Source organism: Macrotis lagotis, chromosome 1 (genome assembly GCF_037893015.1).
Source record: "Macrotis lagotis isolate mMagLag1 chromosome 1, bilby.v1.9.chrom.fasta, whole genome shotgun sequence".
In the NCBI taxonomy this organism is placed as follows: Eukaryota; Metazoa; Chordata; class Mammalia; order Peramelemorphia; family Peramelidae; genus Macrotis; species Macrotis lagotis.
Window position 1 is genome coordinate 67,311,227 of NC_133658.1, and position 17,930 is coordinate 67,329,156.

The following is a 17,930-nucleotide window of genomic DNA, read 5'->3' on the forward strand; positions in this document are numbered from 1 at the left end:
GGAGCCTGGTATCCTTTAAGATTCAGTTAAAAATGCCAACATTTACAGGAACCCTTCCCTGACTGATTCTAATTCTAAGTGCTATTGTTATCTTTCTAGGGTTAGCTTCCATGTATCTTGCATATGCATATGTACACATGCATGTGTATATTTTTATATATGTATATGCACACACAGACATATACCTATATCTATCTATCATCTCTCTTTCTCTCTCTCTCTCTCTCTCTCTCTCTCTCTATATATATATATATATATATATATATATATATATATATATATATATATAAACAGATAAGTTGTATTTTGCATTTAACATAATTATTTGTACATCATTTTCTCTGCTAGAATGTGAGCTCTTCCAGGGGAGGGACAATTTGTATTGTTTTATTTTTTGTTCTTCTGTGTATCTTCTTGTATAGTGCCTGGTGCATTGTAAATATTTAATTAATGTTTGATGACTAAAAGATTAATAAGTGTTTTTGATATAGCAACGATTGGCAGCCTTTTTAGCTCTTTGCATTCATCATTGTTCCTCTGTACCAGTGTCTATTCATTGTTATTTCTCATTGATTTGGTCTTCATATGTGTATATACATACATACATATATATATATATATATCATTCATTCATTCTTTGTTATACACTTGGCTGAATATCAGAAAAAAGTAGAGAATAGAGAATTTTAGAGTTGAAAGTATATGTAGAGGTCATAGTGGAATGATAACTAATCTTGCTGTCATGTCACAAGTGTTCATATATTGATTGTGAGACTGTGAGTAAGTCCTTTTTCCTCCTATGTGTCTTAGCTTTTATATCTGCAAATACCACCTCATTAATTATCTCAGAGGATTTCTGTGAGAAAACTGTAAAATATAAATTATTAATTTTATAACATATATAATTAAAAGTTATATTATTATAATTGTTATAGTATATATAAATATGTATATAGTCTATATAAAAAAAACTATCTACCTATCTATCTAACAACTTCCAAGTTCCAGACTGTAATAAACTTTTTGAAGTATTGTCTCTTTTGATCTTCACAACAATTCTGAGAGGTATTTGCTATTGTTATTCCCTCTTCACAGTTTAAGAAACTGAGGCAAACAGAGATTACATACAGGGGCCATACAACTAGTAAGTGTCTGAGGCTAGATTTTGAAACCAGGTTTTGGGACTCCAGGTTTAGGGTGCTACCAAGAATGCCACTCAATTACAATGAATGTTAGTTATAATTTTACCTTTAATCTATCATCCAATCGTGTTGTTTGTCCCTTTTGATGTTTTTCATACATCCTATATCTTCCATCTCTTTGACTATGCTCAGGATATCCCTCATACCTGTAATATGTTCCTTCCTTACCTTTGCATCTTAAAAGTATTATTTTCAAGAGTGCTGTGAAGCTTGTATGATGTAATGCATTTTGAAAATCTGAAGGGACTAAATAATTATATATGGGTTTCCTCTGGGAGAATGTAAGCTCTGTGAGGGCAGGGATTATTTCAGTTTTTGTTTTTATAGTTTTTGCATCAATAAGGCTTATCATATAGTAGATTTTTAATAAATGTTTATTGACCTAATTAATAATATGCTGATACAGATGAAGAAATCTAGGTGCATAAATATTAAGTAGATTCCCTATTATCTCACAAGTTATTGGCAGAGCTGGGTCTGACTCTAACCCAGTTCCATTTCCACATCAACATCATGTCCAAATACTGTGCATTGATATTACTTTCTGCTTAATGTTGTTGTCTTGATTTTTGTATTATTTAAAAACAAATGGACTTTCCTCCCTTGCAGCCAGAGCTACGGTTTTTGGAGAGGCAGTCCCAGGAGAGTTATTTCTGCGGTGACTCATTAAGTGACCAATCAAATGGGTGGTATGTGTTACAGAAATTGGCAGCAAGTATCCAATGGGTGAACAAGGTAAGCCTCATTCATGCTATGAAGAATGTGTAATCCTGTTTAGAAATCTAGTTTCAACTTCATATTCCCCTAGCTTTGATTTGGAAAGTTTTCGTTTTGGAATCTCCAGAATTATTTCCTAGACATATTCACCCACTGTGTACTATTACTCTGTTGGAATATTTCCAAATGATGCCTTTAACCAATTATATCCAAATCCATTTTAGCTTTGCAACATGATTCAGCCTATTAACTTTCAACCTTAGCCCGGGGATTGGTGACACCATCATGACGTGCTGTCTAGGTTACCAGACTTGTAGTCTGTAGACCTAGAATTTAGTCTTTGCCCTTTACTCACTGTGTGGCCTTTTGAACATATCCTCTCTCTAGGCTTTGGTTTTGTCATCTATAAAATGAAGGTATTGCAATAATTGATGTCTAAACTCTCTTCAAGAATTTTTTTTTAATCTGGACCTAACTGTTCTATATAGTCTACTTCTTCCCCCCCCACCCCCACCTCCATGAATCATCTAGGAACTAAGTCTAGTTAGGGGCAGGTAGGTGGCACACTAGACAGAGTGTCAGACATGGAGTTAGTAAGACCTGAACTCAAATCTGTCCTCAAACAATTACTAGTTATGTGACTCTGGATAAGTCATTTAGCCTTGCTTGACTCAGTTTCCTAAACAGTAAAATGAATTGGAGATCCAAGAGAAACCCCAAATGAGTCATAAAGAATCATACCCTCCTGAAATGACCAAACAGCAAAACAAGTTGGTGCTGAAAGAAATGCATTTCAATATAACTATATAGATGAGGAAACTGAGTCCCAGAGAAATAAAGTCACTTCCTGAAGAATTTCAAATCCAGCCCCAGACCCTTGATACTTAACTGGAAATGTGACTTTGAGCAAGTCACTTAAACCCAATGCCAGCAAAAACAGATAGATGGGAAATGAGCATGCTGATTATGGTTGAGGCAGTGAGTGGATAGAGTACTGGCCTTAGAGTCAAGAGGACCCGAGTTCAAATCTGACCTGACACTGGACACTTACTGTGTTACCTTGGGAAAGTCAATTAAGCCCATTGCCCCAGAAAAACAAAAACAAGGAGTCAAAGATAAAAAAGGGACAACCCTTGTGTTCTGTAGGTTATTGTGACTGGTTAGTTCCTTGGTTCATTTACTTGGTTTTGTCATTTACTGGCCTAAGTTTGCAAAATCTCAATTATCATTTATGTAAAATGGTTACAGTAGAAATACGTGATATGCCTACTTCACAGGGTTATTGTCAAATAAACAATATTTGGTTCAGTATTTGTACGATGAAGGTCAAAAAATAATGCCCATGTAACATTCTCTGCATTCTTTAACATAGTGTAGAAATGGTAGTTATTATTCTTCAGAGGTAGAGGCATCTAGCCTTTTTTTTCCCCCAGCACACCATGATATTGGTGGGATCTACCCTTATTTGAAGAGAATTGTTTTGGAATGCTTGCCTTACTGGGCTCTGATTAATGTGATTATTGCTGAAGTAGCCACTAAGTGAGATTTCATTGCTCTGGCAATGTCAGAACCCTTGTCTAATATGCTGCCTCAAATGCAAGCAGCAGGGGGCTCACCTCCTTTCTGAAAGGCTACTATATCAGTTTGACAGGACTGTGACCTTTTCTAGATCTTTACTCAACAAGGTGATGGGGGTCTTTGACTTGGGAAGAGACAGAAAGCAGGGAGCTGGTCTCACTGGGCTAGCTCTCATCTGGCTGGAGCCAGGCTGGAAAAATTAGCTGGGCGGGCTGAGCTGAGGATAAAATCTTGTTTCTTTTCAAATGGAATCTCAGAGGGTCCTCTTAAAAATAGTTTTGGTTTTCTGCTAAATCAAGGAAGATATTTTGTGGAGTAGTAAGGAGGAAACTGGAAGGAGGGATTATAGCCATCAGTTAGTTATCTTTAACCTTTGGAGATAATGTTGGGAACAGGACAACCCTGCTGTAACCTGAATAATATATTCTTGGTGATTTTAGCCTTGAATTTTTCTTCTATGAGATTTATTTTGCTTTTCAGTTAAGGGAGGCCATTAGTCATAAGATTCTTTACTTTTTCTGATGACAGAATTTCAGAGTTTGAAAGGACTTTAGATATGATCTAGACCATAAGAGTTTAACTGTTTCTGTGAACTTTTCCATATACAGTGACCCTAAAGTTTTAGGATAGTCTCAAGCTTCAACTTTACCAGCTTAAAACTTCTCTAAAACTTTTGGAATGTTTTGAAATACTTTGTGTATGTGTTTGTATGTGTGTATGTATGTATGTATGTATGTATATATATATATATATATGATGCATATACATATGTGTGTACCTACATTATAAATCCATGCTCACATATATACATGAATACATACCATAAGTATGCAAATGGAGCTTTAATTTTTTTATATTGGTTTCCATTGCAATCTTATGTATTTTATTTTGGATGTTAAAAAATCATTGTGAAAGGGGGTCAGTAAGCTTTCCCAGATTTCCATATATATGAATCCATGACACATACAAAAAAAAGTTTGCAATCTTTGATCTAAACCAAGTCAGACCCAAATAAGAATCATTCAAAAACATCCCTAAAATGGCCATTATGATTTTATTTTAAGTCTTTGAATCTACTATGCCCCAAATTAGTGATTCTACTTTCAGATAAGTCTAATTTTTAGGAAAATATTTCATAATTTCCCTCTTTGCAACTTTAATCTTTTACATCTATTTCTGTCCAATGGGTCCAAATACAAGTATATTCCTTCTTTTATGTGATGGTCCTTCAAATGCCAAAAGTTAGTTGTCATATCTTTTCCGGAATTCTCCTCTTTTCTTTGGGTTAAAAGTTTCTAGTTCCTTATTTCAAGATTTTATTTGGGGGTAATTATAGAAATTACTTATGACATTTCTTTTTAATTTTTTTAAATTTATTTAAGGCAATAGGGTTAAGAGTAGCTTGCCCAAGGTCACACAGCAGGGCAATTATTAAATGTCTGGGGCTGGATTTGAGCTCAGGTCCTCCTGACTCCAGAGCTGGTACTCTATCCACTGCATCACCTAGCTGCCCCCATTCCTAGTTCCTTTCAATTAATTCTCAAATCAAAATGTGACTTTATTAAAAGTATGAGCATATTTTTAGTTTGAGGTCTTGAGAGATGTAGCATGGTATCATGAAAATAAGATAGCCTTTGCTCTCTGAGAATTTTCTGCCAGTTAGAACCTCTAGAATCTCTTATAATATAAATCCTCTGGTCTCCTATGTCTTCATTTTTGAAACAAGAGAGTTGGACTAGATCATTGCCATGTCTTTTATTGTTCAAAATTTATGACTCTATGGTCCTTGGTGCCTAGATCTCTATGATTTCATAAATATGTGCTGAAAACAAATCAATAAATGGATTCTTCATGAAATGAGAACTAAGCTCTTGCCAGAACCACAGCAATGTCGATAATAAGGAATATTCCCATGTAATTGTGAAATTGTATGTATTGCTCCTATTCTCATCCATATATTTTACATTCACTTCCCCTAAACCTCTATTTGACAGATGTCTCATGCTGGGAGAAATGTCCTTGAATGATGATTGTTTTATTTCTGGCAGAGAAATTGAGGCCCTCTGCTTCACGGTCCCTTTGAACATTTCAATATGTTTCCTGTCTGACATTTTCTAAGAGAATTAGACAATTAGAATTAGGCATCAATGGAAAGGAGTCAGGAGTTAAGTACTAAGAGCTTATATTTAATTTTTTGAGGAAATCTGGATTTTTTCATCCATAAATGAAGAAGAGCCAATTTTGGATAGATAGTTCTCTGATATATTGCAATTTCAAAGGGCAAAAATGGACTAATCTATAGTTTCCCATATATGGAAATAACATATCTGAATGAGTGTGTGTGTGTGTGTGTGTGTGTGTGTGTGTGTGTGTGTGTGTGTGTGTGGTGAGGGGACATTGAAACATAATCTTCTGAAAGCTGGTTGTATCTTATTTTAATTAACGCTTTAACTGAAGTCTAGAAGTTCATAATCATAGAGTTTAAAGCTGGGAAGGATATTAAGCACTGTCTTTTCCAATTCCTTCAGTTTGTAGGCTTAGGTAGTAGAGCTTGAGTCTCCTGTGAGTCAATGCTGTAGAATGGAGACAGAGATACAATTACCTTGAATATGCCTTAATAGACACAAGTGACAAAAGGAAAACAAGATAAATCCTGCTTTCTTCAATTCTAGCATTAAAAAATCCGAAGTCGTGTGTTTAATTTTGTATATCTCTTTTCAGGATCAACATTGACAAATTAGAATTTGAATTTCATTGTTAGGGAACTCGAGGCCATGTCATATGAGTCAATTGCAGGAATTGGGTAAGTTTGGCCTGGAAAAGAGAATATATAGGGTGAACTTACTCAATGTCTTCAGATATTTGAAGGGCTCTCATGGGAACAATGAATTGTGCTTGTTTTTCTTGGAATTAGAAAAGCAGAGAGGTCAATTATGGCTCTATAAGTTCAGAACATGAATCATTAGTTATTTGTTAAATATCTAGTATGCAACATGGAAAACATAGACAAAGAATAAAATAAACCTTAATTCATGTTCAGCTTACATTTTAATTGTGGAGATGAATACAATACAAATATGTAATGTATACATAATGTTTACCCAGGGAATGAGAGAGGTGTGTGTGTGTGTGTGTGTGTGTGTGTGTGTGTGTGTGTGTGTAAGAGAGAGAGAGAGAGAGAGAGAGAATATATAGTTGAATACAAGGTCTTTAGAAGAGAAGGCACTAATAATTGAGGGATTCTTATCTTCTGCTGAAGATGGTTCTTGAGATGCTTGTTTCTTTAAGAAGGAAAGGAATTCTTTAAAATAGAACTGAAAAAAGAGATAATTAGAGGTGGGGAGGGAAGCTAGTATAAATACACAGCTGTATGGAAATAGAGTATGCCATGAATAAGGAATAGAAGGATAAGTACATTGGCTGGATACCTGAGTAGGCAAAAGAAGAGCAAGATCTAATGATATAGGAAAAATAGGTTGGGTACAGGTTGGGTAGGGTTTTAAGAGCTAAACAGAGTAATTGTTACTTTATCTTGGAGGCAATCACAATCCAGTGGGGTTCATTGAGTAGGGGAGTCAAATGGGTCAGATATAGGCTTAAGGAGAATTACTTTGGTACTAGAATATTGAATGGAATGGGAAGAGATTTTATGTAGAAAGATCAATTAAAAGACTATTGATAATGAGAATCTAAGCTGAGAGAGAAACTGTGGGTAGATTGCATATTATAAAGGTATAAAGGGAAAGATCTGGCAACAGATTGGATATTTGAATTGAAGGGGTATTAAAAATTGTAGATGATGATGAGTTTACAAAATTCAGAGGCAAAAAGAAGAGTAATGCCTTCAGTGTAAAAGGAAGAAAAAGAGAATTTGAAAGAGGAGAGGGGGAAAAATAATGAATTCAGTTTAAGATATGTTGAATTTAGATATCTCTGAAGTAACCTATTTGGGAATATCCAAGAGGCTATTGATGATCTAGGACTGAAGAACTGAGAAGAAATTGGAACCAGATATAACCAGATTTGAGAATCATTTAAATTATAGATCTAATATTAGAAAATGCTATTTAGAGCTGCGTCAGAATGGTGCTGATGTCTTCTTTCTTCATTACTAGTCTTCTATAAATGATTGAATGGCCATCTCATGCACACATTGGGGATATTGTAGAAGGGAGCGATCCTTTAGTGTTGGGTTTCAAGCAGGGAACTTTTCTGGTTCTTTCATATTCTGACATTCTGAATATATTTATAAGGTCAAGAGAAAAATTGAGGCTCCTGAATTCTAATCTATCTCTATTTCCATTACATAATATTTTTTTTTCCAATGAGTACTCTGTGTTGCTTTTCTCACTAAGCTTCTGCTTTTATTTAGTTTGAAAGGATGGAGTAAGATCCATTCTCTAGTTGCAAGTAAAATGAGGGGTGGGATTAGAAGATCTTCTCTCCAAGGTAGCTCCTAACTCTGTTTTCTGTGATACTGTGAATAGATGAGCTCTAAAATAACTTCCACTTTGAATTACATTTATCTTGCAGTCTTCTGACTCACTCTTGGCTCCTGGCTATACTCCCAGTAGTCGTTCCATTAGTTTGTCTTTTGAAAAAGAGAATGGGAAATAGAATGCATTACTAACTTTGGGAGATTAATTCAATATCCATATACAAAGTCGTACTCTAGATGTTAGTAGCCAGATAATAAAAGATTTACCAAGCACTTATTCAAATACTGTGCTATGTGTGAGAGATACAAGGAAAGAGAAAAAAAACACAATTCTTGCTCTCAAAGAGTTCATAGTTCATGGTGGAAGCAACATATAAATAACCATATGCAAACAAACTATAAATTGGATGAATTAAACACAAAGCTTGCATTAGAAGTCACACATGTACATAGTCACTTCAATTTTAAATGCCTGAATATATTTAACTCTTCCCATAAAGAGAAAGGAAACTACTTTGGTGGAATGCTGCAAGTGCTTCCCCATTCATAAAGCTTTTCAGTACCCCACTCATTCTGATTGATTTGTTGGTGTTTTTAGGTTATTTTAATTTGCTTAATTCTTGATGAATCAAACAATGTGCAGTTCCTATTTCAGAATATAGACTGACAAGGAAGGATTATCCACATATCATTCTGCAATTAGAGATTTTAGAAGCATAAATAGTGGCAAAATGGGATAATACCTATTTGGCAGCTAGCTAATTTTAAACAGGAACCATTATGCCATTTTCTGAAACAATAGGATCAGACCTTACTCAATTTGACCTTAAGAGAGCAACAATAGTTGTCTCTTCAATATCTTTCTTTTACTAAATTACTAAGCAAAAAATAATTTAGTATTTACATATTTAATGGTTGGGCAATATGACACAGTAGATAGAAAATAAGATTTGGAGTAGAATGACCTGTGTTCAAATTTCCCCTTATACACTTAATATGTATGTTACCATGGGTCTAAATTGTGAATTTCTTCATCAAATTCAAAAAGCAACAATACATAATGTAGAAGGTTTGTTACACAGTTGAAATGAAGCAATATATATATATATATATATATATATATATAAAGAATCAGATAAAAATCATTTTATCATCATCATCTTCATCATTGCCATAATCATCCTGCCTTTCAAATGATTCTCATGCTCATTACCTTCTTTTAGGAATCAAGATGAAGAATGGATTAATCCCAATATCCCACTTCCTTTGATTGGAAGGGATCTCAGAGATCACTTATTCTGGTCTCTCTTATCTAGTTTTCTCTCTATTGATCTACTTTGATTTTTAATCAATACCAAATGCTTTTGTTGAAAGGGAGGTATTTATTACTTATGTTCTTTGACTCCATGTTCTCCAGGTTTCCCTGATATTCAATGACTCATTGATGAGAAAAGATAAATAAATTAACTCCTCTCTGGCAAAATCACATGACAGGGTCAGATGGAGTATCTTACAATATAGGAGAGAGAAACTAACTCTGACCTTGGAGTAGGGGAAGCCAAGATCTTTCATTACCTTGCTATCATCAGGTCAGTGTCCCTTTCCAGGCTTCTATTTTTCTATCTGCAAAATGATAAGGATAGACTGGATAATTTCTAAAGTTACTTAAGCAAACATTTCCAGTAGTTCTAAATTTCTATTTTCTGTGATCTCTTTCTTCTTCAATAGTTTATAATTATAGTATCTAATTGCTTTGAAATTTTTTTGTTTTTCACCTTCTATGATCTAAAGAACTCCTACCTCTAACATGCCAGGTATGCTGTCTTTTTAAATTCGATGTTCTATTACTATTCTATTACGTACATGCTCTAGTTCTCCCTTACCTTCAGTGGAAAGAAATTTAGAGAATATCATCAAAATATAAGATTATGACTTGGAAAAGATCTCATAGATTTCAACACCATCATTTTCTCAATGATGTAAAAAGAAAAGGACCAGAAAAGTTAAATGACTTGCTGAAAGTCATGTAGCCAAGGGAAATTGAATACTCTCTTGAAAATGAAATTGGGAAAGTAATGAAAATAGCTTTGTCCCCAGGCTTCTAGAGAATGCAACAGATCTATATAAGATCTACATATTAAATCTCTTTGTGGCCATAGGAACCATTACTAGATAGAGGATATGCAGGGGTAGCATGATAGATATTTAACGATTGGCTCTCAAAAAATGTATAGGACTCACTTTTAAGTTTCATCTGCATTATTAATATTTTCTATACCATTTTCTAACTCTAGATAATCAACAAAAAACTGAATCAAGACCTGAGCTCTTTTGAACTGCCTTCCATTCACCCTAGAGATATATTTAAAATAGTATGAAAGCAAGGACTAGCTATTAATTAATCCTTATAGGGGAAAGGTCTTTGTTTCAGTTGCCCTTTCAACAAGTGGATATTTAGTGTGACCTTCTTATTAGAATACTATTAATATGACAAATTTTGACTGAACCAGAGATTATGGATGAAAAAAAATTCAGTTTGAGTATGATAGAAAATAAAAACATATTATAGTGCTTCTCAGGGGACTCTAGGATAGTTTTCAAATCTTCAGCTCTTTTTTAGTTAGACACTAATGACTAATGTGAATTCCATTTTCATCAGTCAATCAGTAAGCATATATTGTATGCTGACTCCTCAGCCGGCATTCTGCTAAGTAACAGAAAACAGTCTCTGTTTTCAGAAAAATAAAATATTCTAATGGGGGGAACTATAACATGTAAATAAATAGGCATATACAAGATATAGACAACATAGTTGAAAATAATCTGAAAGGAATATGTAATAGCATCTAGTAGTACTAGGAAAGATCTTCTGCAGAAGATAGATGAACCTGAGTCTGGAAGGAACCAAAGATACTAAGTGTTGTGAGTTGGAATTCTAGTCATTGAGTAAAACCAATGAAGAATAGTGATGGGAGATGAAGTGAAATGTTTGAGGAGCTACAAGTAAATCATTAGGACTGAATGTGGAGCTACTAGTTAGAGAGAGATTAGGTGAAAAAAAAAGTCTAAAAAAGGCAAAAGAAGTCAGGTTATGAAGAACTTTCATGGCAAATAGAGAAATTTATATTTGACACTGAATGCTGATTTGTAAGCAGGAGCAACTCCAGTTACTCATTGAGCAAGTGAATGGTGAGGGGAAAAAAAAATAGAATCAACATGTTGGTGAAAGGATAGATTGATGGGAGAGACTTGAGTCAGGAAGACTGGTTAGAAGGCTATTGTAATAGTATATTCAAAGGTGGGTCAGCTAGGTAGTGCAGTGGGTAGAGAACTAGGTTGTGAATCAAGATTCATCTTCCTGAAATCAAATTTGGCTTTAGACATTTACTAGCTGTGTGATTCAGGGCAACCCTATTTGCCTTTTTTCCCCCATTTTTAAAATGATCCGGAGAAAGAAATAACAAAAAAACCCTACAGAACATCTGCCAAGAAAGCCCCCAATGGGGTCATACACAGGTGGACATGACTGAACAACAACAACAACAAGGTGAATGCTGATTAAAAAAACAAACTATATGGGGCGGCTAGGTGGCGCAGTGGATAGAGCACTGGCCCTGGAGTCAGGAGTACCTGGGTTCAAATCTGGTCTCAGACACTTAATAATTACCTAGCTGTGTGGCCTTGGGCAAGCCACTTAACCCCATTTGCCTTGTGAAAACCTAAAAAAAACCCAAAAACAAAAACTATAGACCATGGGCAGCAAGATGGTGGTGGCCACCTGGGTCATGCAGGTAGTCAAGTGACATACCCCACTAATAAGGGGGGCAGAAAAGGCTACCCCAAACTGAATGTACCAGAATCTTTAAAATCATCCGTGCTTCCATCTCACTGTTCCGCAATATCCCAGCATTCTATGGGTGGTAAATCATCAGATTTGCTAATGAATCATGGTCCACCTGATACTGCTGAAATAGTAAAAACATTACCTTAGAAATACAGGAGGAAATTCATGTCTTCAGAAGAGACTGAATTTATTCAATGTGGAGGTCCAGAGTAATCACTTGACAAGCCTAATATTTATGATTATCAAATAAAGAGTAGTTAGCTTCACAATAAAGGCCTTCAAAAATGACAAATGTTAAATTATACATGAAACCAATTTAACATAAGATTCTGTAAAAACTTGAAGGGTAGAAAATTTAGCTAGTCATTTATATCTCTAATCCAGCTTGTCTATAAGTAGGATTTTGTATAATTTAGATAGCATTTTAGCTTGCTTTTGATTTTCAAGTATCTCTAATATTGTTCAGGTTTAATTTCCAATAAGAGTTTCCATAATTTTTCCTTGTTTTTCTCTTTAGTAATGGAAAGTATTGGTCAGGAAGAATCATTGTCTTAGGAGGGAGGATACTAAAGCTTTTGAGATTAGATGAGAATCAGTGTTATCCTATTCTGAAGGATAAAATTCAGGCAGGATAGATTACTGTGCTACTGACAATGGGACAGTAATGAAAAATGCATTTTATTGCCATTATCAAACTTTTATTTGTCAAAAACCATAAAAATGGTGAACAAAAAATGAAATGGACGTAGAGGAATGTGTTTTAAAAGGTATTTTGTATATGACTTAAGAGAAGAAAGTTCCTGCCCTTTGAGTTTGTTATACCTTTTGATCATGTACGGTGAGCACAAATTGAATTAAATATTTATTCCCCCCCCAAAAAAAAACAAAAACAAACAAACAAACTATATTTTTGTGATGATTATATGAGTAGGTAGAAGCAGATGTAATCAAGAGATATTTAATGGGGCGGCTAGGTGGTGGAGTGGATAAAGCACTGGCCCTGGAGTCAGGAGTACCTGGGTTCAAATCCGGTCTCAGACACTAATTACCTAGCTGTGTGGCCTTGGGCAAGCCACTTAACCCCATTTGCCTTGCAAAGTCCTAAAAAAAAAACACAAAGAAAGAGATATTTAGAAGACAGGAAAGACAAGTTGTGACACACATTAGATATGTGGGGTGTTTTAGGGTGAGATGACACCAATGTGGTAAACCAGGTATCTTTAACAAGAATAAGGAAGTTCAGAAGGGAAGAAATTTTGAAGGAAGGAGTAAGATAAATCCAGATTTTCCTGTATATGTTGGGAGAAAAAATATCAGAGATTTATTCATATATTAATGAATTTATTTATCTAAAAAGGAACTAGGGGATCATCTAAGCTATATTGTTATTTAACAGATAAAGAAATGTGAGTGAGGAAGAAAGAATTTTTTTTTAGGTTTTTGCTAGGCAATGGGGTTAAGTGGCTTGCCCAAGGCCACACAGCTAGGTAATTATTAAGTGACTAAGATCAGATTTGAACCCAGGTACTCCTGACTCCAGGGCTGGTGCTCCATCCACTGCACTACCTAGCCACCCTTAGAAAGAAATTTCTTTAAGAAATAGTAAAAAAAGAAAGAACAAGAGAGAGAGAGAGAGAGAGAGAGAGAGACAGACAGACAGAGAAAGAGGTAAATAGTTGCTCTGAAATTCTGTTTTCACCTTCTATGAATTAAAGTTTTCATTTCTAATTCCAGGTGCTATGTTTTAAGATTCTATGTTCTATTACTGTTTCTATCATGTACATGCCTTAGTTCTTCACTACCCTCAGGGGAAGGAAATTCAGAGAATATCATCAAATTATATGTGCCAAAATTTATACCCAGATCTTCTGACTTTACAGCCATTAGATTTGAAAATATGATAACAAGAATAGTAACATTAATGAGTCATATTTATATAATATTTAATGATTAGAAATTGATTTCCATTATGTCTTTTACTTAACAAGATATTTATATCAAGTATTAAACATAAGTCTTACTTGGTGTAATTTTACAAATAGGGGAAATTGAGGGCTCATAGAAGTTAAATAAAAAGGCAGTATAACATGGTGAAGAGGTCAACATTTCATGAGAAACAGACTATAGGTAGGTGACATGATTCATGAAGCTTTCTAATACTCTAAGTGATATTTGTTAACATATATTAGTTGATAAATTCTATGTTTTGATAAAAAGACGATTCAGTCTCAAAAATTAAAATAAAATAAGGATTAAAAATTGTTCAATGGCATACAACTATTAAATGGATAAATTAAGACTAAATGGTTTTGTTTGGTACATTGCTATTTTTAATATGTCTTGCTCTTTAAAAATTATATTAATTAATTTGTTTTGAACAAGTGATCATAGAGCAGGCACTCACTCTATTGCTGAGCAAATGAAACTTTTCCCTGCTTTTTTCATCCTTGAAGTGTTCCAATTATTATGAATGGGGAAAGATTCAAGTGAAATCTCCTTGAAATCTTAAACCAACATTTCCAGCACCTGATAATGTTATTGTTCTCTTTCTGATTATCAAAGTCAAAATGGCACCTTTTAGGTTGGTATTAGATTTCCTACATTTTAGAGATCAAAGCTGCCCAGCTGCATTTGTTATCCAAAGCCTTTATGTCCCTGAACAAGGAGCCATCAATCCATTTATTAAGAACAGTACAACAAGGACATGATTTATGCCTTTCTTGTTAAAAGTGCTACCTTTAAGGTGAAGACACATATTTACATTTCATTTCCTTTTGCTTCCTTTGCCAACTTCTGGCCTCAGTGCTGGCCAACAGTGGGGTAGGTAAAAGACATATTCAAAAGAAATTTTGAGGGTCAAAGTGTATGAAATAGCATTAAATCACAAACTAGCTTGATGTTATCTAGTTCATATAGACACTTCTTTGTTTTTTAAGTAAAGGATTTCATACTTATTGAAAATATGAAAAAAGGTTTCATTTTGCATGTTTCCTTTGTAATCCAACTTCTTTCCTGGGCCCTAGGAATGATGAAACCTTTCTACTATTTTTTCTGTCCCTCAAATAAAGCATCTAGTAAGACAGAATAAGAGTCCAAGTCTTTTCTTTTCCACATTGTAAGTTCTGCTTGTAAGAAGAAGGTTTATATTTACATTTCATTTCCTTGAATTTCCCTTTCCAGCTTCTGCACATTATTGAAAGAGATGAGGGGGGGGGGGGAGAGAGAGAGAGAGAGAAAGAGAGAGGAGGAGGAGGAGGAGCTTCAAGGTATAAATAAGTCTTAAAACTAAATAGTTAATTAAAAAACTATATAATTCTCACATGATTATAATGATGATGATACAATAACTCATTCTTTTAGGATATTCGCATCCCTATTTTACATAAATAATCATGTGTATATTTATACTTTACTAGTGGGTAATATAAAGTTCAGGGAAATGAAATAATTTGCCCGAGGTCACCCAAGTGAGACTCAAATCTGGTTATTCAGAATGTAATTGCAGTTCTCTATTATATGGGTTAGTGGTATCCCTTATACATTTTAGAATCATTATGTTGGCAGCTAAGGATGGATTGGTTTGGGGAAGAGAGGAGTCAGGAAAACTGTTTAGAGAGTGGATACAATAATCTAGTTCAGAGGAAGGGTAAAGTGGTGCAATGGTTAGAGTACCAGACCTGGATTCAGTAACTCTCATCTCCCTGAGTTCAAATCTGACCTCAGACATTTATTAGTTTTGTGACCCCAGGCAAGTTACTTAACCCTATTTCCCTCAATTTCCTCATCTGTAGAATGAGCTGGAAAGTAAATGAAATGCTACTCCCACATCTTTGTCATTAAAAACTTGGAATGGGATCCTAAAAAGCCTAAGATAATTAAACAAAAATGAAATATGTCCAGTATTTATGTTAAACTGTTCTAAAAAGTATTATGGGTTTGTTTTGGTTTAGTGTTTTTCTTCTGTAGTATATAGTGAAAAAATCATTCACATAGTGAAAATTGTTTTTGAGGGCAGTGAATATCACTTTCCTTGTTCTTTAATGGGATGAAACCATGTTTAGGATGAATAAGAATCATCCTTCTTGGAACCTAGGATATTGTAAAAGACACCAGTTCCTCCTTTTCCTTTTCTTCCTCTTCCCTTCTCTTCTCATCCCTTCCCTTCTTGCATTTTGCCTTGAATAGAAACATGATGGAACCAGTTAGTTCTCCCCAAAACAGGCTAGAATAGGTCCAGGATGTCCAATCACTACTCAGAGGTCCTGAGGGAAATAATCCACCTTCCATTTTCCAAAGGAGAAAAAGAATTAGTTCTTCTGGAGGCTACTAAGCTAAATTTCCCATATTTCTTCTGAGGCACAGGGTGCCCCAGGCAGTTCATAGGAGTGAAGGAGGCTAACAGGGTATTTTGAAATTCTTCTCAATTAATTTTGACTGAAGTGGATCTGGGAGATTGTAGGGAAGGAAGAAGGTGACTAAACATGGAGTTGAAAGAAAAAAAATCACAGGACTCTTTAGAGCTGGAAAAAAGATCTTAGACAATTTTTATACAGTTACATACAATAGAAATCTTAGGACTCATAAATAATCCACCATAAGTCCTGATTTAATAGATGATAAAACTGACATTTGGAGTGAGGAAGGAAGGTATGCTCCTTATACTGTTGGTAGGCCACAGAATGGGGACTCATCCAGATTTCTGTTTTCAAGTTGAATTCCCTTTCCATTAATAAGGCAAATGTATTCTGCCAAGTATATTCTGCAAGATAAATATTTTTAAGTATTCAGCAAAAAATCAATGTTTAAGGAGCTAATAAAGAGTTAAATTAAGCTATGATCCCCATTCTCAGGAATCCTACAGTCTATGGAGATAATAATGTTCCTCCCCCAAACAAAAGTTAGAAATTTTATTATACAAATATAGAAATATTTTAATTCAAGTTAATTTAATTATTTAAATAAAATACATAAGTACTTTTAGAAATTACAAGAGTAAGCACTTTTTGAGATATGAGAGGGTATCTATGAGGAGCATAAGATGAATTTGCCTTTAGAGAGGAGTTTTTTTTTTGAGTTACTGTTCAAAAGAATTAGTAGGAATGTCAGTAAGGAATAAGAGAAAGAAGGGCATTCAAAGCTCAAGGAACAATTTGAACTTGTCTCCTCCCGCCCCAAACCAATCTATCCTTCATTTAGCTGTCAAAATAATGTTTCTAAAATAAGGGTTACCAATACCCCTTATAATAGAGGTGTGAAAGTATAGGGCATGTCCAGTAAGCAAAGGAGGAATCCAGTTTTGCCATAGTGTAGTTTGTTTAGAAGGAATTAATAAGAAACTATTCAGAAAGGTAGAATAGTGACAGATTATGTAGGCCCTGTGTACCTGATTATCTCCAAGATCAAATATAAAAACTTCATGGTTTAGCATCTAAAGCCATTCACAACTTGAATCCTCCCTACCTTTCCAGTCTTTTTTATCCTTTATTTCCTTCCACACATGAGACAATTTATCTATACTGATTTAAGTGTTACTTTTTATACAACTCATTCTATTTCCCATCTTTGGGCTTTTGTTTTGTTTTTTTTCCCCTCTATCCTCCCCCCCCCATCTCTAGTGCTATGTTCAGAATGGTCTACCTACTCAATTTCCACTTCTAAATTTCTTGGGTTGCTTCAAAAAAAAATCCAAACTCACTTTCTCTAAGTCTTCTTGTTGCTTGCTGATTTCTTCCTTCTGATATTGCCTCCCCTTTCTCATGTGTATGATGTTATCTGCTTGCCTAACCTGAATATGAGAGCAGGCACTATTTTTTGTTGGGTGGGTTTTTTCCATTATCTCCTCAGAATTTAGCACAGTGTTTCCATAGAATAATTGCTTCATTTATGCATACTGACTGACTAATCAATTGACTAAGGATGAACACATCATTGGATAGGTGCCTGAATCATCTTGTCCAAACCTCTCAATTTACTGATGAATTATTTGAATTTGACAGGCAATAGAGTATCAATGAGGATTTTTTTTTTATCAGAGGTGTGATATGACCTAATGTATGCATAAAGGAAAGTGAATTTGGCAGTAGAGTACATATTGGATTTTAAAGGGAGAGAGCAGAAGCAGGATAAAGCTTTAAGAATGTTCTTAGAATAG

At 34.6% G+C, this 17,930-nt stretch overlaps 1 protein-coding gene and 1 pseudogene across 1 annotated transcript in view; both read left to right on the forward strand.

The window, feature by feature from the left end:
- The first annotated feature begins 1,815 nt into the window (after positions 1 to 1,815).
- Positions 1,816 to 17,930, forward strand: part of CDH11 (cadherin 11) — a 115,069-nt gene continuing 98,954 nt past the window's right edge. The window contains exon 1 of the mRNA XM_074203207.1: positions 1,816 to 1,937. The gene's annotated coding sequence lies outside the window, so the exon portion shown is untranslated. The remainder of the gene's footprint in view (positions 1,938 to 17,930) is intronic.
- LOC141513511 (alpha-ketoglutarate dehydrogenase component 4 pseudogene) lies at positions 10,614 to 13,354 on the forward strand (annotated as a pseudogene).